This window comes from Heterocephalus glaber, unplaced genomic scaffold (assembly GCF_053883595.1).
Source record: "Heterocephalus glaber isolate CG9 unplaced genomic scaffold, H.glaber_assembly_v1.0 deba00001577, whole genome shotgun sequence".
NCBI lineage: Eukaryota > Metazoa > Chordata > Mammalia > Rodentia > Bathyergidae > Heterocephalus > Heterocephalus glaber.
In genome coordinates, this window is record NW_028258358.1 from 12,492,516 (window position 1) to 12,511,696 (window position 19,181).

Genomic DNA, 19,181 nt, shown 5'->3' on the forward strand with positions numbered 1-19,181 from the left:
TGTTGGAGGCCTCCATCTCACAGGAACTGGGTAGCCATGGTGCACCCACCTTGCTCAGGTACTGGCTGGATAGTGTGTAACATGTAACATGATAGGTCAACAGTAACATGATAGGTCCACGAGAGCAGCAGTGGGGCCATCGGTCAGCCATGCTCCCAGAGCAGAAGCTACACATTTTCATCACCACCACCTCGGGTGAGCTCAGCTGATAAGAATCATGTTGATGCATCATTTGATATTTAACTACTTTATAAATGTTTGTTGAATTTATAAATTTATCCATCCTAAACAACTATTGAAACCCAATGTTATGCACATGAGAATTTGTTATATTATTCTTTTATTTTGTTGTATTTTTAATTTCCAAAATAAAAATCTCTATTTAAAGTAGTATTCAGAAACACTATGCTGGTTCTTCAAAAATTAAACACAAAATTACCATGAGATCCAGCATACACCCAGTAGAATTGAAAGTATGGATACCAACAGTATTTGCAAAAGCACCTGTGTGCTTATATCATTATTTACGATAGCCAAAAAGTGAAAACAATCCAAACACCAATGGGTGGATGAGTGATTAAAAAATGTGGCATATGCATGCTATGAAATGCTATGGAGCCTTAAAAAGGTAAGGAAATTCTGATACATGTTACAAAATGGATGGACCCTGAGGACGTGTGCTGAGTGAAATAAGTCTGTCCCAAAAGGACAAACACCACATATAATGATTTCATTTATATGAGGTACCCAGAATAGTCAAATTCATAGAAAGAGAAAGCAAAACAGTGGTCCCCAAGAGCTGGAAGGAGGAAGTGACTGGGACTCAGGGTTTAATGGGTAAAAGAGTTTCTGTTTGGGAAGAAGAAAAAGTTTTAATTGTGCTGGTTGCACAACAATGTGAATATACTTAATGTCACTGAATTAAAACATTGAAAGCAGGTTAAAATAGTAGATTTTATATATTTTTGGTATGATAAAACATATATATATAATTTAGAGGATATATGAGAGCAGAAGAACATACGGATACTCTGCACACTGTTCACTCTTATACCCAAGCCCTGACTTTGCCTCCAGCTCTCTGGTGAAGTTAGTAGCTACCATCTTCTCTCAGCCATTCACCTGGAAGGTTGGTTCCAGGGCCTTCTCTAATTATCCTCCTCTCAAAGCCTGCTTGGAGCAATTTCTCAGACTTCAGCCAGGAACTTCATCCTAAAGCAGCCAAGTAGGCAACCATTCCCATAAGAGGCCATAAAACCCTGGTCCCTGAAGCTGCTTAGACTCTGATATTTGGCCCTGCTCTTTGATCCTCTTAAAACTGAGATTTCTGTTCAAAAATAAAAGTAGATTTGTTCTGGTAAAAGTATCCCAGATGGCATTTCCTTCCCTCAAAGATTCGCACAGAACTAGGGAAGAAGAAAGAAAACCCAATTGGGAAGCCCACTGAATCACTGGCAAAGGGCTGCTGGGGGGTGGCAACCAGTAGGGGCTGTGCTCAGTGTTGCCAAGGAAGAGGATAAAAGGAGGAGTGGCCACAAGTCCAACCCTCCTTGCCCATGATACCAGTTCCTCTCTTCTCTCCTCTGCTCATGTTCTGCCCTTGCTCACAGGTCTTTCCCACTTCCAAGCACTGGATGGTTGCAGATACCCTGCCTTTCTCTTCATTTCCTCCTTCCTTCTTGAGATCACTTCATCCCTTTGATCATATTAGAGGATCCAAGTCATCAAGGACCCTGACTTTAAAGACTGGGCTTCACAAACTAGGTTTTCAAGGCAGTGAGTCAAATGTGTCAAATAAGAAGATACGAAATCAGTAGGAGACATAAAGGTTTCCAAACAGCTGACCCAAGGCCCCAAAACCCAGATCTATAAATCGTCCAGGATACCATAGCAAGGAGGGACAGAGGATGTTCAAATAAAGTGTGTAAAAATATGGCTGTTCCCATCGTGTAGGTGAGATGCTGTTTATTCCCTGTGATCCCCAAGTAGCTTGCAGCAGGTAGTTTATTTTCAAGTAATCCTGTAGGAGGAAAGGTCTCAGATTCAAACAACAAGAAACCAATTCTAAATACTGTAAACAAAAAATATATATTATTAAAGAAGGTTGGCATACTCATAGGACTGCCAGAAGGGCACATCAGCAAGCTGGGGCCTCAGGAGGCAGGAATACACCCCAATGACCTTCCATGAGCCTAATGGTTACAGATTGTTGGGCCCACACAACCAACACTGCCAGTAAGACCCACACACAAGACTTTCCTAGACTCTCTGCCACAACAGTCTCTAGAAACAATGGCTATTGCAACTACACTAGCAAATAAATTCCGTACCATTACTGTTTCTTTGGATCATTAGCTTTTAGTTCAAAATCTGTTAGTGGAGCTGAGGTCTCCTGCATATGCCCTGACTGCAAGGGCTGCTGTGTATCTGGACAACTAGTTATCATTTACTGGAGAATTCTCAAATGATATGGTCAATATGCATAGATACTAGAGGACCAAAAAGAATAAAACATGCCCTACAAGGACCCTGCTGCCCTACAGCAATACCTCACATAAAGCTACCTAGAAAACTACATTCTGTTTTTGCTAAGAGAGTAAGAAAGGTCTATTATGTAGACTCAAAAACTCTTAGTGAGAACCATAAGTATTCCATTGCCTTCATGGTAAACAACAAACTCCTTAGGCCACCGTTGACATTTTAACACAATAGGCCCCCTTCTACCTTTCTGGCATTTCTCCAATGACCTTTGAAAATTCTCTATCCTACTACAACCTTGCTAGCTAGACTCTGCTCTCCATCCTTGGACCAGCGCCTGCTTTCACCTTGACCTCTGCTGGTTGCTTCCCATCCCTCCAGAGCCATCTCATCCTCTCTGGCTATCCAAATCCTACATTCTTAAATACACAGCTCTGAATATGGATGTCCTTGTTCATTAGCATAGCCCTGCTCCAAATGCTGACAGTGGTGCATTTTCTTAAACAGGACATCTTTGTTAAGGGAGCCAGAGAGGAAGAACTCAGCAGTTAATTCTTCCCCCAGCAAGCATACTGGCAGAAAACAGAGATGACATCTCAATACTGCTCATTAATCTGGGAGCATTTGTATCGTATTTATAAGAAGAGGGCTGATTATGTGTTAGGTGCATTCTGAAAGCTACAAATGCTTATGACAACCCCACCAAGTAAAGGCCTTTGTTCCCATCATACAGAAGGAAAGCCTGTGACTCAAATGAAGCCACCCAAGGAACAAAAGACAGACCCAGAAATTGAACCCAAGTAGACTTGCTCCTGAGACAGTGCTCATAACCACTAGCTAGTGATTGAAATATCTCCATTTTGTAATGCAAAGTGATCGTGATCTCTTCAGAAAGGATGTATTCTTCGAATTTTAAAGCACATTTTCACAATGTTTTATTTTTACATGAAAAATGATTCAACAGAATGAAACATTCCAGTATTTCTCTCTCACTGACTTTATTAGAAGGGAGTTAGGATAGCAACACCATTCCTCCCCCTGCCCCTTTCCAAGAAGCAAGTCAGATACAGCATGTCAGAGAACATCTGCCTCTTTGTGTCTCAGAAACTCACACTGAAACATCAAAAGCCTTCATAAAGAAACAAACTTTCCCTCCTCTCTTCAATTCAATGGCATGGAAACCATAATAAAAGATGACATTTCTGAGAATAAACTCTAAATACCTTATTTTTTAAGAAAACACAATGAGTTTGTAGTGATGGGTGTCCACATCACAGAAATCAAATATACTCATCCCCTTGGTCTTCAGGAGGGACTGGCATTCAAGACTCCCCCACACCATGAAGACCCAAATTCTCAGATGCTCAAATCCCTCATACAAAATGGCATAATATTTGTACATGCATCCTCTGGTATACTTTAAATCATCACTACATTACTTATAATACCTAACATAATCATTGTAAAGGTTATGAAAATAATTGTATTATATTCTTTAGGGAGCAATGACAAAAAGGGAAATCTATAAATGGTTAAATAAATACAGACACAGATTTTTTTTTTCAAATATTTTTTGCTCTAGGTTTGTTGACTACAAGGACACAGAATCTGCCTGTACAAAGGGCCATGATACTCTTACTCAAATGTTTGTAACAGGAAGTTATATGGAAAGGTTAAAAATTTTCAGGGGTCCTAGTCAAAGACTGATTTTGCTTTTGCCTTTTTCATTCTTTTATGCTTCTTTCAGCCAAGGAGGGTATTTTTGTTCATCTATAGATAGGTGTTTGGTTTTTTTAACAAAAATACAGTCAATTTTATTTTTACCTACCTTAATGTTTCCTATAGAATGTGGTAAGCTTCTGAATATCAGTGTCTGTAATAGGGTTCTCCAGAAAAACAGAACCTATAGGATAGACACAGATATATAAAAATAAATTTATATGCAGTTATGGTAGCTGAAATGTCCCACCCATGATCTGCCATCTGCAGACCAGAGAACCAGGAAAGGTGATAGTGTAGACAATTAGGAGAGCCACTAAGGCTAAAAATTTGAAATGAGGAGAAGGAGGTATTGATGTAAGTCCTGAGCAGGAGATGGATGCCTCAACTCAAGAAGAAAGGGAGCAAATTCATCCTCCTGCCTTTTTGTTGAGTTCAAGCCCTTAGTGAATTGATTGGATGATGCCACCCACCTTGATAAGGGCAAATCTTCTTTATTCAGTCTCCTGATTCAAATGCTAATTTCTTCCAGAAACACCCTCACAGACACACCCAGACAGAATGTCTCACAGCTATCTGAGCAGCCCAGCTACTTGCTCTACCAGTCAAATTGACAGATAAAATTAATCATCACAGTGTGTGATAAATAGGGAGATCTTCATAACTGTACTATGCTTTCAGCTTTCATTGAGAGAAACTATAAAATTTCAAAAGATCTATTCTCTGTAGTTTTAATGTGGATGTCGCTAGAAATTTCATGCCCTCCATCTTACAGTGCCTTTAGGAAGCAAGTACCACATGAGAAATTTCATCTAAATTTTTTTACTAGAAAATCTTCTACCTGTCTTTAGGATAATGAAATAGAGATACTGACTTTTATTTTGCTTTGGCCACCAGGAAACTCACTGCTGATTTGCAGGGTGACTATATTTGGATCTAGGTCAAACAGTATTTTACTCTGAGCTATTTAGAACTTTATGACTAAGTATGCCTGTTTCCAGTTTTTTGCCTTTCAGCTCTAACCTCACCCTTTTTGTCTTCTTTGTGAAAATGGATATGGCCCTTTAAGTATGTTTCCTTTATCAGCAGGTACTATATTAACCTGTCAGACCAGAGCTCAGAAGAGGCATCACAGGAAGAAAGGATTTTGTTTCCTGGTTCTGATGCTTGCCCTCTAGGCTCCTTCAGGGCTCACAGCTCCTCCAGGGTCTTACCACAGCACAGGTGGCTTTCCCAGTGCCTGGCCTCTGCAATGCACAGTGGTCAATATTGCCAGCAGCCAGCATCTCCCCAACGCCCCCTTGAGCAGATTTACAGCAGGGTTCCTCTGGTGAGACACCTTGATGTGATCAGACTTTTCCAACACCCTAGAGAGCTGCTTTCCAGCAAGTTCCTGAGGGCTAATTTCTAGATCACTCTGCCAGCTCAGTCTCACTGGGACCTTTCTGCCATCCAGTCAGCCCTAGGGCACCCTCTCCAAGGAGGTCTGGCTCTCAGCCCTCTGATCCACTGAGCATATGTGCATTTTATATTCCCTTCCTGCCCTGACAGCTACACCAATATGCTTTACCCTTTAGATCTACTATTTTTAACGTTTATATTTCACTACTTCATGGCACACATGCTTTCTTAGGTCTACTTTAAATTATTTGTGGAATTTAAAGGCTATTACTTCCTTGAAAGTGTATGCAAATGAGGCTCCTGTCTATTTAACCTGCTGTGCACAGTTCCCAGTGAAGAATCAGGCATAATGCAGTAAAACAATTATTTTTTATGAAGATATTGTGGCCGATGAGCCTGTTTTCCATCCCAGGTTAAACTCCCCTACAACTGAAACAGGACCCTTGGATGTTTAAATGTTAATATTAAGAATGACAGAGCTATTAGTGACACCCAAATCAAACTTTGGTTTTCCTAAACAATTCCTGAAATTCATGTAACCTAAGGCAGATAAGGAACGGATTTAGGAGATAGTAAATCCAGAGATGGATGCATATTCATGTGGAAAACTACAAGGAGACAGAGTGGAGCTTTGCAAGAGAAATCTCTTTTCTTTGCAGAGAACCAGAGATGACAATTTCAGATTAACATATAAATGGCTAGTGAGCAATGTGATGGCTGAGCCAAGAGGTCTCAGACCAAATTCCCACAGGGAGCCCAAACAGGAAAACTTCCCAGCTTAACCATCAGTTTCATTACCACTGCCCAGGGGCCTGAGAGCTGTGCTGTGGGGGATGTGGTGAGAAGAACTTTGGCTTTGGTTTGCAACCCCACCTTTGCTGTGCACCAATTACAGTATATGCCTTGAGCAACGCCTTAATCTCAGTATCTAACTGTGCCAAACTCCCGGGCTTGTCATTAGTCTAAAAAAGAATCTTTGAAAATAAAAGCCCTTATCACAGGGCCTGGCACATAGTTCTTAGCAATGGAATCCCCTTCTCTCCTTATACTGTTTGTTAGGGTTGCAGTAACAAAGTAACACAAAATGGTGACTTAGAACAGAATTGTACTGTTTCACAGCTCTAGAGTCTAGAATTCCAAAATCAAGGGATCAGCTTGACCATACCCACTGTGATATTTGTAGAACAAGGATCATTTCTTGCCTCTCCCAGATTCTGGTAGACGCATACATTCCTTTCCCTCTGTACATGTCTGTTTCTGTGTACAAACATTTTTTTGTGTGTAAGAACACTAGTCGTATTAGATTGGATAATAACCTAATAACCTCATTTTAACCTGGTTAACTCTGTAAAGAATAAAGCCACATTTTGAGGTACTGAGGTTAAGACTTCAACATACTTGGGGACGGAGGGAAGGAGGGTAGGGAAATACAATTCAACCTGCATCATTTACCTTTAGTTTCCATCCAGAACAGCAACCCTACTCCTCCATTACAAGACATGAGCGTGGAGTACAATTTCTGCTCTACCAGTTTTCAGAATATAATCATAATAAGCCCATCTAGGTAATAGGCAGGTAAATGCACAGACTGGAAACCTCCTCAGCCTTTTCTTCCTCCCCCATTCTGAGCACTTGCCTCTGTGGCTGCCTGTAGCCTCTTCTCCCAGTCTCTCTTGGCCTCAGCCCTCTCCGGGCCCCTGCCTTGAATTTTCATTCCTTCACCTGCCACCTGGCCTTCTCTTGCTTTCCATTAATCTCGTTCCTGGACCGAAAGACTCATAACTGCATAGCAGCTGCTCTGCCATCCCTAGACTCTTTGCAGAGCAAGAGGATTCCAGAAAATGGCAGAAACAGGGAGAAGGACATTTTAGCTAGCCCGTCTAAAGGAAAAACCCTCACATTCCTATGCTGATGCCTGAGACCTTATTTGAGATGTAAGAACTTTGGGTAGAGGAAGTACATTTTGCCACTAATTGCTCCACAGGAATTGCAAGGATAGGGTGTTACCAGTGCACTGAGCTCCTCTGTGGAACCAGAAGACTCAAGGGAAGGGGCTCTGACAGTGTGCCTGTGTGTATGCAGAGAGACACTGGAAAGAAAAAAAAACTAGGGAATTCAAAGAGGCTCCAAAGATTTGTTAAACTAAAGTCTTGGCAAAAATTACTGAGCACTTCCTGTTTCTCTCTGCTCCTCACCTCCCTCCTGGCCACCCCCCACTGTAAGCACACTGGTTTCTCCCACTTTACAAATCCCAAATAGAAAAAAGAAAGAACTGGATGGCACAGGAGGGTCAGCCCCCCTGTTATAGGGTAGTTTCGTTTGAAATGGCTCGCCCATCAAAAGTATTCTAGGTTCTTCTTGCCTCGAACAAAGAATTTGACGAGACAAGGCAATAACGGTGCCAAAAAGTTTATTTGAAAAGTACGGGGTAAATTAGTATGGGAGAAACCAGTTCGGCAGAGCAAACTTGGGCCGAACAAAGAGAAAAAGAGAGTAAGAGCAATTCAGAGGCAGCGCAGGCTACTGTGCAACCTCACAAGATAGCGGCTTTCCATAGTGGCCGCTCTTTTTTTATGCGGTCCACATCTTGTGAGAGCTCCCAGTTCTACATACGGGTCTTCGTGTTGCCCTGGGATTTTGTGATTGACACGACCTACTCATTTTCCCAGACAGCTTTGTCCTCCTATAACATCATCTTATTCAGCCATGTGGATACCCTGCTTTAAAGGAGGGTGAAACAGAATTACAGAGAAGGATGCAGGAATCTGCTAAACAAATTGAAGCAAAGTATAATAAGATAACGGAACTACTCAGTGATGTAGAAAGACTAAAGCAGGCTCTCAACGGCCTGTCCCAGCTCACATATACCAGCTGCAGCCCCACAAAGAGGCAGAGCCAGCTGGTGGACACCCTGCAGCACCCAGAGAAGGCCCTGCAGCAGCAGCTGGCTGATGCTGATAGACAGCACCAAGAAGTAATCGCAATTTACCGAACACACCTTCTTAGCGCTGCACAGGGTCACATGGATGAAGACGCCCAGGCGGCCTTACTGCAGATCATAGAGATGCGGCAGGAACTGGTATGCTAGTGTCAGCACCGCCTGGCCCTCGATTTATCCTGCTGGTGCTGAGCATTCTGTATGCAACTCTCTGCGTCTTCTAGGCCTTACTTTGCTAGTATAATTAAAATAAAATGTATTTTGTTCCATCAAAAAAATAAAAAATAAAGAAAGGTGAAATATTCTCCCAGTCTAAAGCCATCTTCCCAGCAGTCCCATCAGGGCCTAAAAGTGTCATATTAGGATCCTTCTTACATTAAAGACATCTATATTTCTGAGACAACTGATAAAAGCAAAACAGCTCAGGGTAGAGGTGGTATGCAGCATCCTTAACACTCATGAACATTTCCACGAGCTATTATATTCTCTAGCAGTCACCTTAAATGACTGTCCCAGAAGAATAAATCCAACTATATTCATGTGTTTGTTTTGTAAATCCCTGGGCATAAAGTTTGATGCAAATCTACCTCTATCAAATGGGAACAAAATAATACCTAGACGACCATGTTGATAGGAAAAATGAATAAGCTAATACATCTAAAATGCAGGCTCACCTTACCGAGGTCCCCAGTCACACAGAACACACGCCTAATCAGCCCGCTGCAGACAGGCAGGTCTGTGCACCCCCTACCAAGGTCCTGAGTCACGCGGAAGACACCAAATCACCCTGCTGCAGACAGGCAGCCACCTGATTCCACACTACAAAGACCCAGAGGACACCGGACCACCAGACCAAGGTACTGAGTCCCACTGTTCCCCGCCCAGAGGTAGGGGCTTCTGAGCCGTCGTCCTACTGCTCCTGGTCCAGAGGAAGGGGCTTCTGAGCCACCATCCCACTGCTCCTGGTCCAGAGGAAGGGGTTTTGGGCCACCTTCTGTCCCACTGCTCCTGGCCCAGAGGAAGGGGCTTCTGAGCCACCATCCCACTGCTCCTGGTCCAGAGGAAGGGGTTTCCCAGCCACCATCCCTCCCGCTGCTCCCAGCCCATAGGAAAGGGCTTTTGGGTCACCATCCCTACCGCTGCTAGCGGCCCCTCTCCCACCTCACCCAGGTAAGAGGAGGTAATCCGTGCAGGCTCTAACAGCCCCCCGCCCCAGTTGAAATGAGAAAACACATAAATAAGTCTCAAAACCAGACTTCCAGATCACCTACAGCAGCCCCAAAGGGAAATGAGATGGAACAATCTGATACTCAACCACCTGGACCCATTGAACTGGCAACAAAAGGGGATCAGGAAAAAATGAAAAAATAATACACTATATCAATAGAGTCAAGGACAAAAACCATATGATTATCTCCATAGACACAGAAAAAGCATTTGACAAAATCCAACATGCATTTATCATAAAAACCCTACAAAAAATTGGAATAGATGGTCTCTACCTCAAACTGATAGGAGCCATCTATGAAAAACCAACAACCAATATCATACTAAATGGTCAAAAACTGAAATCCTTCACACTCAAATCAGGAACAAGACAAGGATGTCCACTATCACCACTCTTGTTCAATATAGTTCTGGAAACATTAGCCACGGCAATTAAACAAGAGAAAGAAATAAAAGGAATAAAGATAAGAAATGAAGAAGTCAGATTATCATTATTTGCAGATGACATGATACTCTATATAGAAGACCCACAGAAGTCCACCAAAAGTCTTCTAGACTTAATAACCAAATTCAGTCAAGTAGCTGGTTACAAGGTCAACACACAAAAATCAATTGCTTTCCTCTACACAAATGACAAACTCACTGAGAGATAAATAGGGCAAATAATTCCTTTGACAATAGCATCCAAAAAACTGAAATACCTAGGAATCATCCTAATGAAAGAAATCAAAGACCTCTTCTCTGAAAACTATGGCACTCTGAAAAGAGAGATTGAAGGTGATATCAGAAAATGGACAGACATCCCCTGTTCCTGGGTAGGAAGGATTAATATAGTGAAAATGGCCATACTTCCAAAACTGCTATATAGATTTAATGCAATTCCAATTGAGATCCCAGCAGCATACTTCATAGACCTCAAGAAAACAATCCAAAAATTCATTTGGAGCAAGAAGAGACCCAGAATAGCAAAAGCAATTCCAGGTAACAGAGACATGGCAGTGGGTATCACAATCCCCAGCCTGCAACTATACTACAAAGCTACTGTGATAAAAACAGCATGGTACTGGCAAAGAAACAGAGCTGAGGACCAGTGGAACAGATTAGAAGATGCAGAAACAATGCCAGACACACTCAGCCATCTCATCATTGACAAAGGAGCCAAACACCCTCACTGGAGGAAAGATAGCCTCTTTAATAAATGGTGCTGGATAAATTGGGCTTCAACTTGCCAAAGATTAAAACTAGACCTATATCTCTCACCATGCACTAAACTAAAATCAAAATGGATTAAAGATCTAAATATTAAAATAGAAACTCTGAACCAGTTGGAACAGAGGTTAGACATCGGTGTAGGAAAAGATTTTATGAACAAAACCTCAGTTGCCCATGAACTAGCACAAACAATCAACAAATGGGATCTCTTCTTATTAAAAAGCTTCTGCACAGCAAGAGAAACCACCAGCAGTGTGAAGAGACAACCCACAATGTGGGAAAAAATCTTTACCTACTCTTCCTCAGACAAAGGTCTACTATCTTGAATCTATAAAGAACTTAAAAAGATCAGACCTCCCAAATTTAAAGACCCAATCCAAAAATGGGCATCTGAAATGAACAGACATTTCTCAGACAAAGAAGTAGAAATAGCAAATAAATACATGAAAAAATGTTCAACATCACTGGTCATTCGAGAGATGCAAATGAAAACAACACAGAGATTCCACCTCACTCCAGAAAGAATGGCTGCTATCATGAAATCAACCAATAACAAATGCTGGCAGGGCTGTGGGAAAAGAGGAACCCTGCTCCACTGCTGGTGGGAGTGTAGACTGGTGCAACCACTGTGGAAATCAGTATAGAGACACCTCAAAGAACTAGGACTGGAAGTCCCATTTGACCCTGCTATTCCACTGCTGGGGATCTTCCCCAAAGAATTAAAAGAATCATACCACAGTGATATATGTGCACCCATGTTCATAGCAGCGCAGTTTGTAATAGCTAAAACTCGGAAACAGCCCAAATGCCCATCAACTGGAGACTGGATAAAGAAAATGTGGATTTTTAATAAAATGGAATACTGCTCAGCCATAAAAAACGAAAAATTAGAGACATTTATAGCTAAGTGGATGCACATTGAGGGAATACTCTTAAGTGAAATAAATAGGACACACATGTATAAATACCGAATAGTTTCTCTGGTGTGAGAAACTGAAAGTGTAAAAAAGGTAATGTGAAATAGGAAGAAAAGGGGCAAAGGGGAAGGAAGTGGGAGGGCTAGGGGAAAGGATAGAAGGGAATGGGATTAATATGAGAAAATGGAAAAATATTAACAAAATCTTTGTAAATAGGGAGGACTAGAGGGGTTAAAGGGAGGGCTGGGCAAGGGTGAAAAATAAGAACCAAGAGAGACTATGGATAGGTGCAAATTTCCAATGATGAATGTCATTATGATGTATACCTAAAATGTACCAATGATTACAATGAATAATCAATAATGTAAAATAGGAAGAAAAGGTCCAAAGGGGTAGGGTAGTGGGAGAGGCAGGGGAAAGGAAAGAAGGGAAAGGAAAAAATGATGAGAAATGGAAAAAATGGAAATAAAGTCTTTGTAAATAGGGAAGGGTGGAGGGCGTGAAGGGAGGGCTAGGAATGGGGAAAAAATAAGAACCAAGATGCATTATGTAAAGGTACAATTCCCAATGAGAAATGTAATTGTGTTGTATACCTACAATGTACCAATAAAATAATTTAATATAATAAATAAATAAATAAATAAATAAATAAATAAATAAATAAAATGCAGGCTCCCAGAAAATATTGTCTATTATTATATTATTATTGACTCAGGAAATATGCAAGTAAAGGAAAAGGGAAAAGTCCTAAGGAACTGCAGGTGACAGGCTCAGTGGAGAGATGAGGGAGGGTAAGCTCCTGAGAAGAAGATGCTGGGTCAGAAGGGTACAGAGAAAACTAACATCCAAATAAATGTCTCAGGCACATGGCACATTCAAAAGCCCACTGGAATCATTTTCCCCCTGGGTTGAGCCCAGCATCTTCTAACTGCTTTGCTATGGGCAATGAGGCATGAGACACACAGGAGCAGTGGGAGGAAGTATCCATAAATTAGAAGGTTTCTGTGTCCCTGAATTTTCTAAACTGAACCAGATAAATAAGGAGCACATGACCCTGTAAAGTAGGTGTCCTGGATTCCTTACTAAAACCCACAAGACACTATAGAGTCTAAAAGAGAGGCAAAATGTAGTAACAGAGTTTCCTGAAGTTTGACACAGGTGGAGTGTGGAAAAAATATTCAAATGGGTTTCTAGGTTAAAAAGTGTTCTTTAGGATAATTTTCTCAGAACTTCTATCATGTGTAAATGTATTGTGAATCTCCGAGGTGGATACTGTGTGCCCATTTCCCAAATAAATTTGATTAGAGAAGCTCTTTTGTAACAGAATATCCAGAGACTGGGATGTCTCTCAGAATCCTAGGGTTGTAGGTAAACACTGGCCAGTGTCTCCTTGCGTAAGCCAGCTAGGCTTTCTGGGCCTTCTGTTTCTTCACCTGAAAAACAAGGAGGTTCAAGCAGCGGTTCTTGGCTGACTTCCAGTCAAATGTACTGTGAGAAGCTGGTGAAGGCTGAGGATCCTCTGCTTCTATCTAGGCATATAACACACATCTGCTGGATACTGATTCACAGAATTTCAGGGAGTCAAGAGTCCCTTAACTCTTAAGTGTTCTATGATCTCTTCTACCTCTAAGGTGATGAAAGTACCTGAATTAGAAGGCTATAGTGATGGGTATCCATTGCTTCTGCCTGTACAACTACCCTTCCTTCTACTTTTGGTAACAACTTACAGTTTCACTTTGTGAAACCACCTTGCCCACTCTCAGTCAATGTGTTTCAGAAAAAGCTGACGATTACTCACCAACTCTAGACATGGACATGTCACTCAGGCTGGACTAATCAAAGTGCCTCATTCACCTGGCCACAGTGAAGGGCCCACAGAGGGCCGCAAGATAGATGTGTACCTTCTCTGGGACATATGCTGAGCTGCCATGTGGAAGGAATGAAGGAAAGAAGAGGAAGGGGAGGAGAGGAAAGGAGAAGAGAGGGGAGGGGAGGGGAAAAAGGAAAGGGAGGAGGGGGAAGGAAGAAGTCTGTCCATTGTGGCTAGTAAGCTAGCAGAATGAAAGTCTGTAGTCCTCGTAGCCATCCTTGTCATTGAGATAAAGCTATTCCTGACAACATTGTCTGAATCATCTCTGAAGTCCATGTCTTCCTCCAAAATATGCCATTTACATGAGCCAATAAATATTCTCTTCTGTTTAAATTAACTTGCCACTGCAAGAGTGCTGAATAATTCAGATATAAATCTCAGCATTCCCAGAGATGCTGTGAAACTCAATTAAGAGGTTACAGTATTAATGCTGAGTCTACATTCAACAGAAAATAACTGTGGGAGACATTAATGGATTGACTATGCACCGATGAGTACTGGCAGGACACAACTGTGGACCCATGCAAACTGTGCACCAGGAAAGCCCCAGAGACCTCAGAGAATTTATTTCCCCTGCTACTTGCAACCTGAAATGCCATCCTGGAGCACCTGTGATCTCAGTAGGGGGTAAAGAAGTGTGGAGGGAGTTGTAGAGCTTTTAGAGAATCTAATAGAGGCTATCATTTTTTCTTTGGAAAATAAGCAAAATATTTACATGTAATTTCAGAAATTCACACATTCCCTGAAGCCCCAGTTTGACTCTCAAGACTCCATCCCTTCACTTCAGGGAGGTAGGAATTGTAGGCTTTGTTAACAAAAAAGGTCCAAGTTTCCCCAAGGACTTCACGTAGAAAGGAAGGAAAAACTGAGGCACCAAGAGGGAAATAGGTGCCTGACTTCCCACAGAGACCCTGGAGCTTAAACAACTAGCAGGAATCCGTCTCACTTCCCCTCAGCTGGCTGTTTTGGCAGTTTTCCAGCTCTTAGGAGTGGGAGCCAGTTTAGCTAGTTCCCCAGACCCCTTAGTCAGATTTGAGATTAATCTATGCCCTAAATTTTGATTTCTGTTCAAAGTCTTCCCTGGAGAAAGAACGCTTCAAATTCCTATCAGTCATTCATACCTCGTCCCCAGGAACATATCTTAATAAGAAGCGTTAGGAAGACTTCAATAAAAGTAGATGGGAGAGCTGTGGAAACAGATGTCCTCTGCAGTCTGGTTTGTCTGGGCCCACATGGTGGAAGAATGAGTTTCATTTAAAAGCAATTGATTCTAACATTGTGAAACATTTTGCTAAATAATTGTTTTAAGAAGTTGTATTTTCCCCAATTGTGGGAGGTTTTCTAAAAAAGAAAAAAAGGAAAAGAAATAGCCAAGGCCTCACAACTAAGAAACTACTAAAAGTTCACAATAGCAAAGTTAAAGGCTGATAGTTTGACAAATCATCACCTATTTTTCTTCACAAACTTAAATTTTTTTAATCAAAGCTGGGCTCTCTCACCAAAGCCTCTGTTCCGCCCCCAACCCCCAGGAAGCCTTTGCTTGTGATGGATCTGTACCCTCCTAAGTTCTCCTCCACATCCCAGGATGAAGGCAAGAAAGGAGGTGAGCAGCTGAGACCATGCACGTTACCACAATCACCCCACTAAGGCAAAGACTCAGATAGTTTTCTCTTATCCTAAAAGATGTCAGTTCTAGGCCCCATGTTAGGAGGATCAGATAAATCTCTGAGGTAAACACAATTCAAGCTAGAGCCTTTGCCAAAAATAAGAATGGTCTCCTGTGTGCCTATTTCAGTCTCAGACTGAAAGCAGGTAATAATTTATGTTTGCCTGACTCTTCCACAGCATGCAAAGTTCTTTTCTTTATCTTTCTGCCTCCTTGATTGTTATACTTAGGACACCAGAGGGGAAGCAACACATTAAATCTGCTTCATAGAAACTGTATTCCTTATTTCAACAAATCCTAAGTGATCATCGTTACTTCCCATCCAGGTGCAGACTGAAATTCAGGCTGGGTCCTCAAGTTCATTTCAAAGGGGCCAGGAGATGTGAATATTTTCAAATGTTTTCCACCATAAATCCTCAACAAAAAATTTCTTATAAGAAATAAGATTTTTATATCTAAAGCCTAGTTTAAATCTAGTTCATTTTGTTTCAAAAGATTTGTTTCAGTATCAAAGTCACCCAATTTAGTATATTCAATAGGAAGTTCATTAAAACATCTTTAGCAAAAACCCTATACCATCGGCTTCCATTCGCTGTAGGCATATGGCAAGGACCTGTGCTTTATAAATGATCTTATATGTTGGTTTAGCCTAGGGCGTACAGGGCAGACTTCATTGAAGCATCACTAAGGAGGACTATGCAGGTTATATTTGGTTTCTCCCCTCGGTTCTAGCACTTTCTTATGCTTTGTAAAATCATTTGAAAGCCTCTCTTTGTTCTCCTTTCACAGACCAAATCTTCACATTGCCTTTTGGCTCTCCAGAGCCCTTGCTTCAGCACCCACCAAACCTTATCAAAGGGCTCTGGACTCTGAACTACCTTCCGAGAATGGGAGTTTTAAGACCTTGTGCTACAAGAACAAGCTCAGTCTGTTACAAACAGTTCTGTGCCATGGAGATGTCAGGCACCATCTGGCAGGATGTTGTTGCCTCTCCCTAGCAACTGCTCCCACATCCTTATCTCTGGTTACCTTGGCTTCTTCCCTAGTTACCAGCACTCCCCATCTCTAGCACATCTCTGATACCACCTTCACGGATTCACAGCTTCCCAGGGAACTCCTAGAACCTCTCAAAAGTGGCTCCCACTGATTCTACCTCTTGGATCACAGGCTCCCTCTCAGCACAAACTGTTTTCAATCTTGCCAAGTCCACAAGATCTGTTAGTCAAAACCACAAGTTCTGGCACTTTATTTCAGTGTTGAATAGTCTGATCAATCAAACCAGTATATCTCAATCTCAGACACATTTGAAACTCCCGGAAGACTTTAAGAATTTTTAATGCCCAGGTACTAAACTGAAACATTCTGATTTAGTTGGTCTATGGTAGAAAGGCATTTTTAAGTTCCAAATGTGGCTCAAAGGAGCAGTTGGGGTTATGAATCACTGATCTTACCCAAGAAATGAAGTGATGAGCCCCTTCCACCTGCAAAAATTAATTTCTCACTCAAAAATCCTTGAACAGACACTGACATTATCCCACTTTAATTTATCCCTCAGGGTTTTTTAATTTTCCTAATATTTAATAAAATATATTAATAATAATATTTTATGAAAACCAACCCAATTTTTTCTCTTTCAGGACAGCTCCAAGGAACTGCATCATTATTCACTGAATGTAGACTTTGTCTATGTGACTCCCTGGTTGAATATTATGCACCTTTCAAAACCATCATTCTTGTACGCCTCCAAAGTGCTATGTAAAAACCTGAAATAATCAGTTATATAATAAGAATGTCATCAACCATTTTTCTAATTAAATTTTCACATTTGTTCAGCTAACCCTCCATCTCTTACTATTCAATGTGAGGTCCAGGTACTAGCATATTAAAAATGCATAATCTGTGGCCCCATCCCAAACAAGTAAATCAGAATCTGCATTTTAACTAGACACCAAGGAGAAGCCCTAGCTAGATTCAAGTTAGCACTGCCCAGGAAATTGCTTTTACCAATCTTAGTATTAAATAACTTTTTTCAAGGCTCTTCCTGTGTGGCCTTAGCTTTATCCTCCACTGAATTTCCCTCCTTGAAAACAGCCCACCTTCAGCTGCCAGCTGCAAGGGCCACGCTCTCCTTGAATATCACCTTGAATAGGACCTTGAATATCACCACCAGTAAAACTCCCTCCCTTTATCTCTGCCTGAAAGTACCATTTCCATTTCTTCAAATCTCAGTACACCCTCTTCTTTCTGAAGTCTTTATAGGTCTCCCCACCTCAGTGGTCTTGCCTGCCTCTAATTTTATAGCACTTACTTATGCATTTCTCCAAGTTAGGCTGTTCCTGTTTATCAGTTAATCCTATTATGCCCTTCACTTTCCAAATAATTCTGCCCTGTCTACCCACTATCCCATCACTTACCTGCCTTTGTACCTACCATGGGGCTGCACACATAATAGATTCAACAAACAGTGTCTGGCTTTGACTTAGATTTCTGATGGCAAACTATATAACAACAATGAAAAAAACCCTATAAATCTGAGTCCTGACACCAGTAAAAAATTTGCAATCTCTAAGGTTTGCTGGTATTAAAACTTCCAATATTCTGAACACATAAGTTTCAAAATAACAGTTCATAAATAGATGCTGGATTATAATAACTAGAGAAAATAAATATCAAAAATGAAAGCAAGACAACATAATACCAGGTATCAACTAACATTGTAAGTAGAACCATATCATATCATTGTTACTAAGGACAACTAATCAAATAAAAATGCTTAGTTGCCAACAGCTGCCATTGGCCAAAATGCATTAGCAGCCAATTCTAGGCCTATGATGTGCAAAAAGGACAGTGGCCTTCTGGGTAGAACTGTCTCTACCAGGGTGTGGACAGTCCCAGAACTCATTCCATTCCACTCCTGGCTAAAATGACCCATGCATGGCAGCAGGAATGTTTGTGTTAACTCCTTTTATTACTGCTTTCAGAGTTCATAAATATTTATGGAGCATTAACTGTGCATCCTGTATTATGCCCTGAAAGTCTGAAGATGACCAACACACTGTCCCTGCCATCAAGTTGTACACAGTCTCAGTGGGAGTGGACCTAACAGGTCATTTTAGAACAATATAGAAAATAAGTCCTAGAGCACTAGAGTACTGTAATTCAATGCAGTACTACAGTACTAGATTACTGTATTCCATCATAGTACTAGAGTCACACATGGTATACATGGTGTTAGTGGAACACAGCAGAAGCTGTCTGACTCAACCTGTAGCAATCAAGGAGAGCTTTTTGAAGATGGTAATGCCTGAGCTGAGCCATGGAGGTAGGCAAAGGAGTGAGCCAAGTGAAAGATGAAAAATTGATATTTCAGTTAGGGGTAAGCATATAGGGAAAGGAAAGACTTAACTGATATCATGATATGTAGAAGGAGCCTTAGATAGTCCTGCATTGTAGGACATAGGAAGTGATGGGTCTTTCCACAGATCTAGGACCATTTGCTAGTTGATGAGCTTGGGTGCAAAAGACCTTGGACTTCATCCTAAAGGCAAAAGAAGCATATTCAGGCTTGAAATAATTAATGCAATTTCCTAAGTCTAATATGCAAAGTAAGTACAGCTTTGATTCTACATGAACTACAATTACATTAAATCATAGTCGACATGGCTATTTAGACACTGATTCAAATATTTCATGGGTCATCTCTATTGACAGGTATTTAAGGAAATGAGCTCTGAGATAAATCCTTTCCAACCA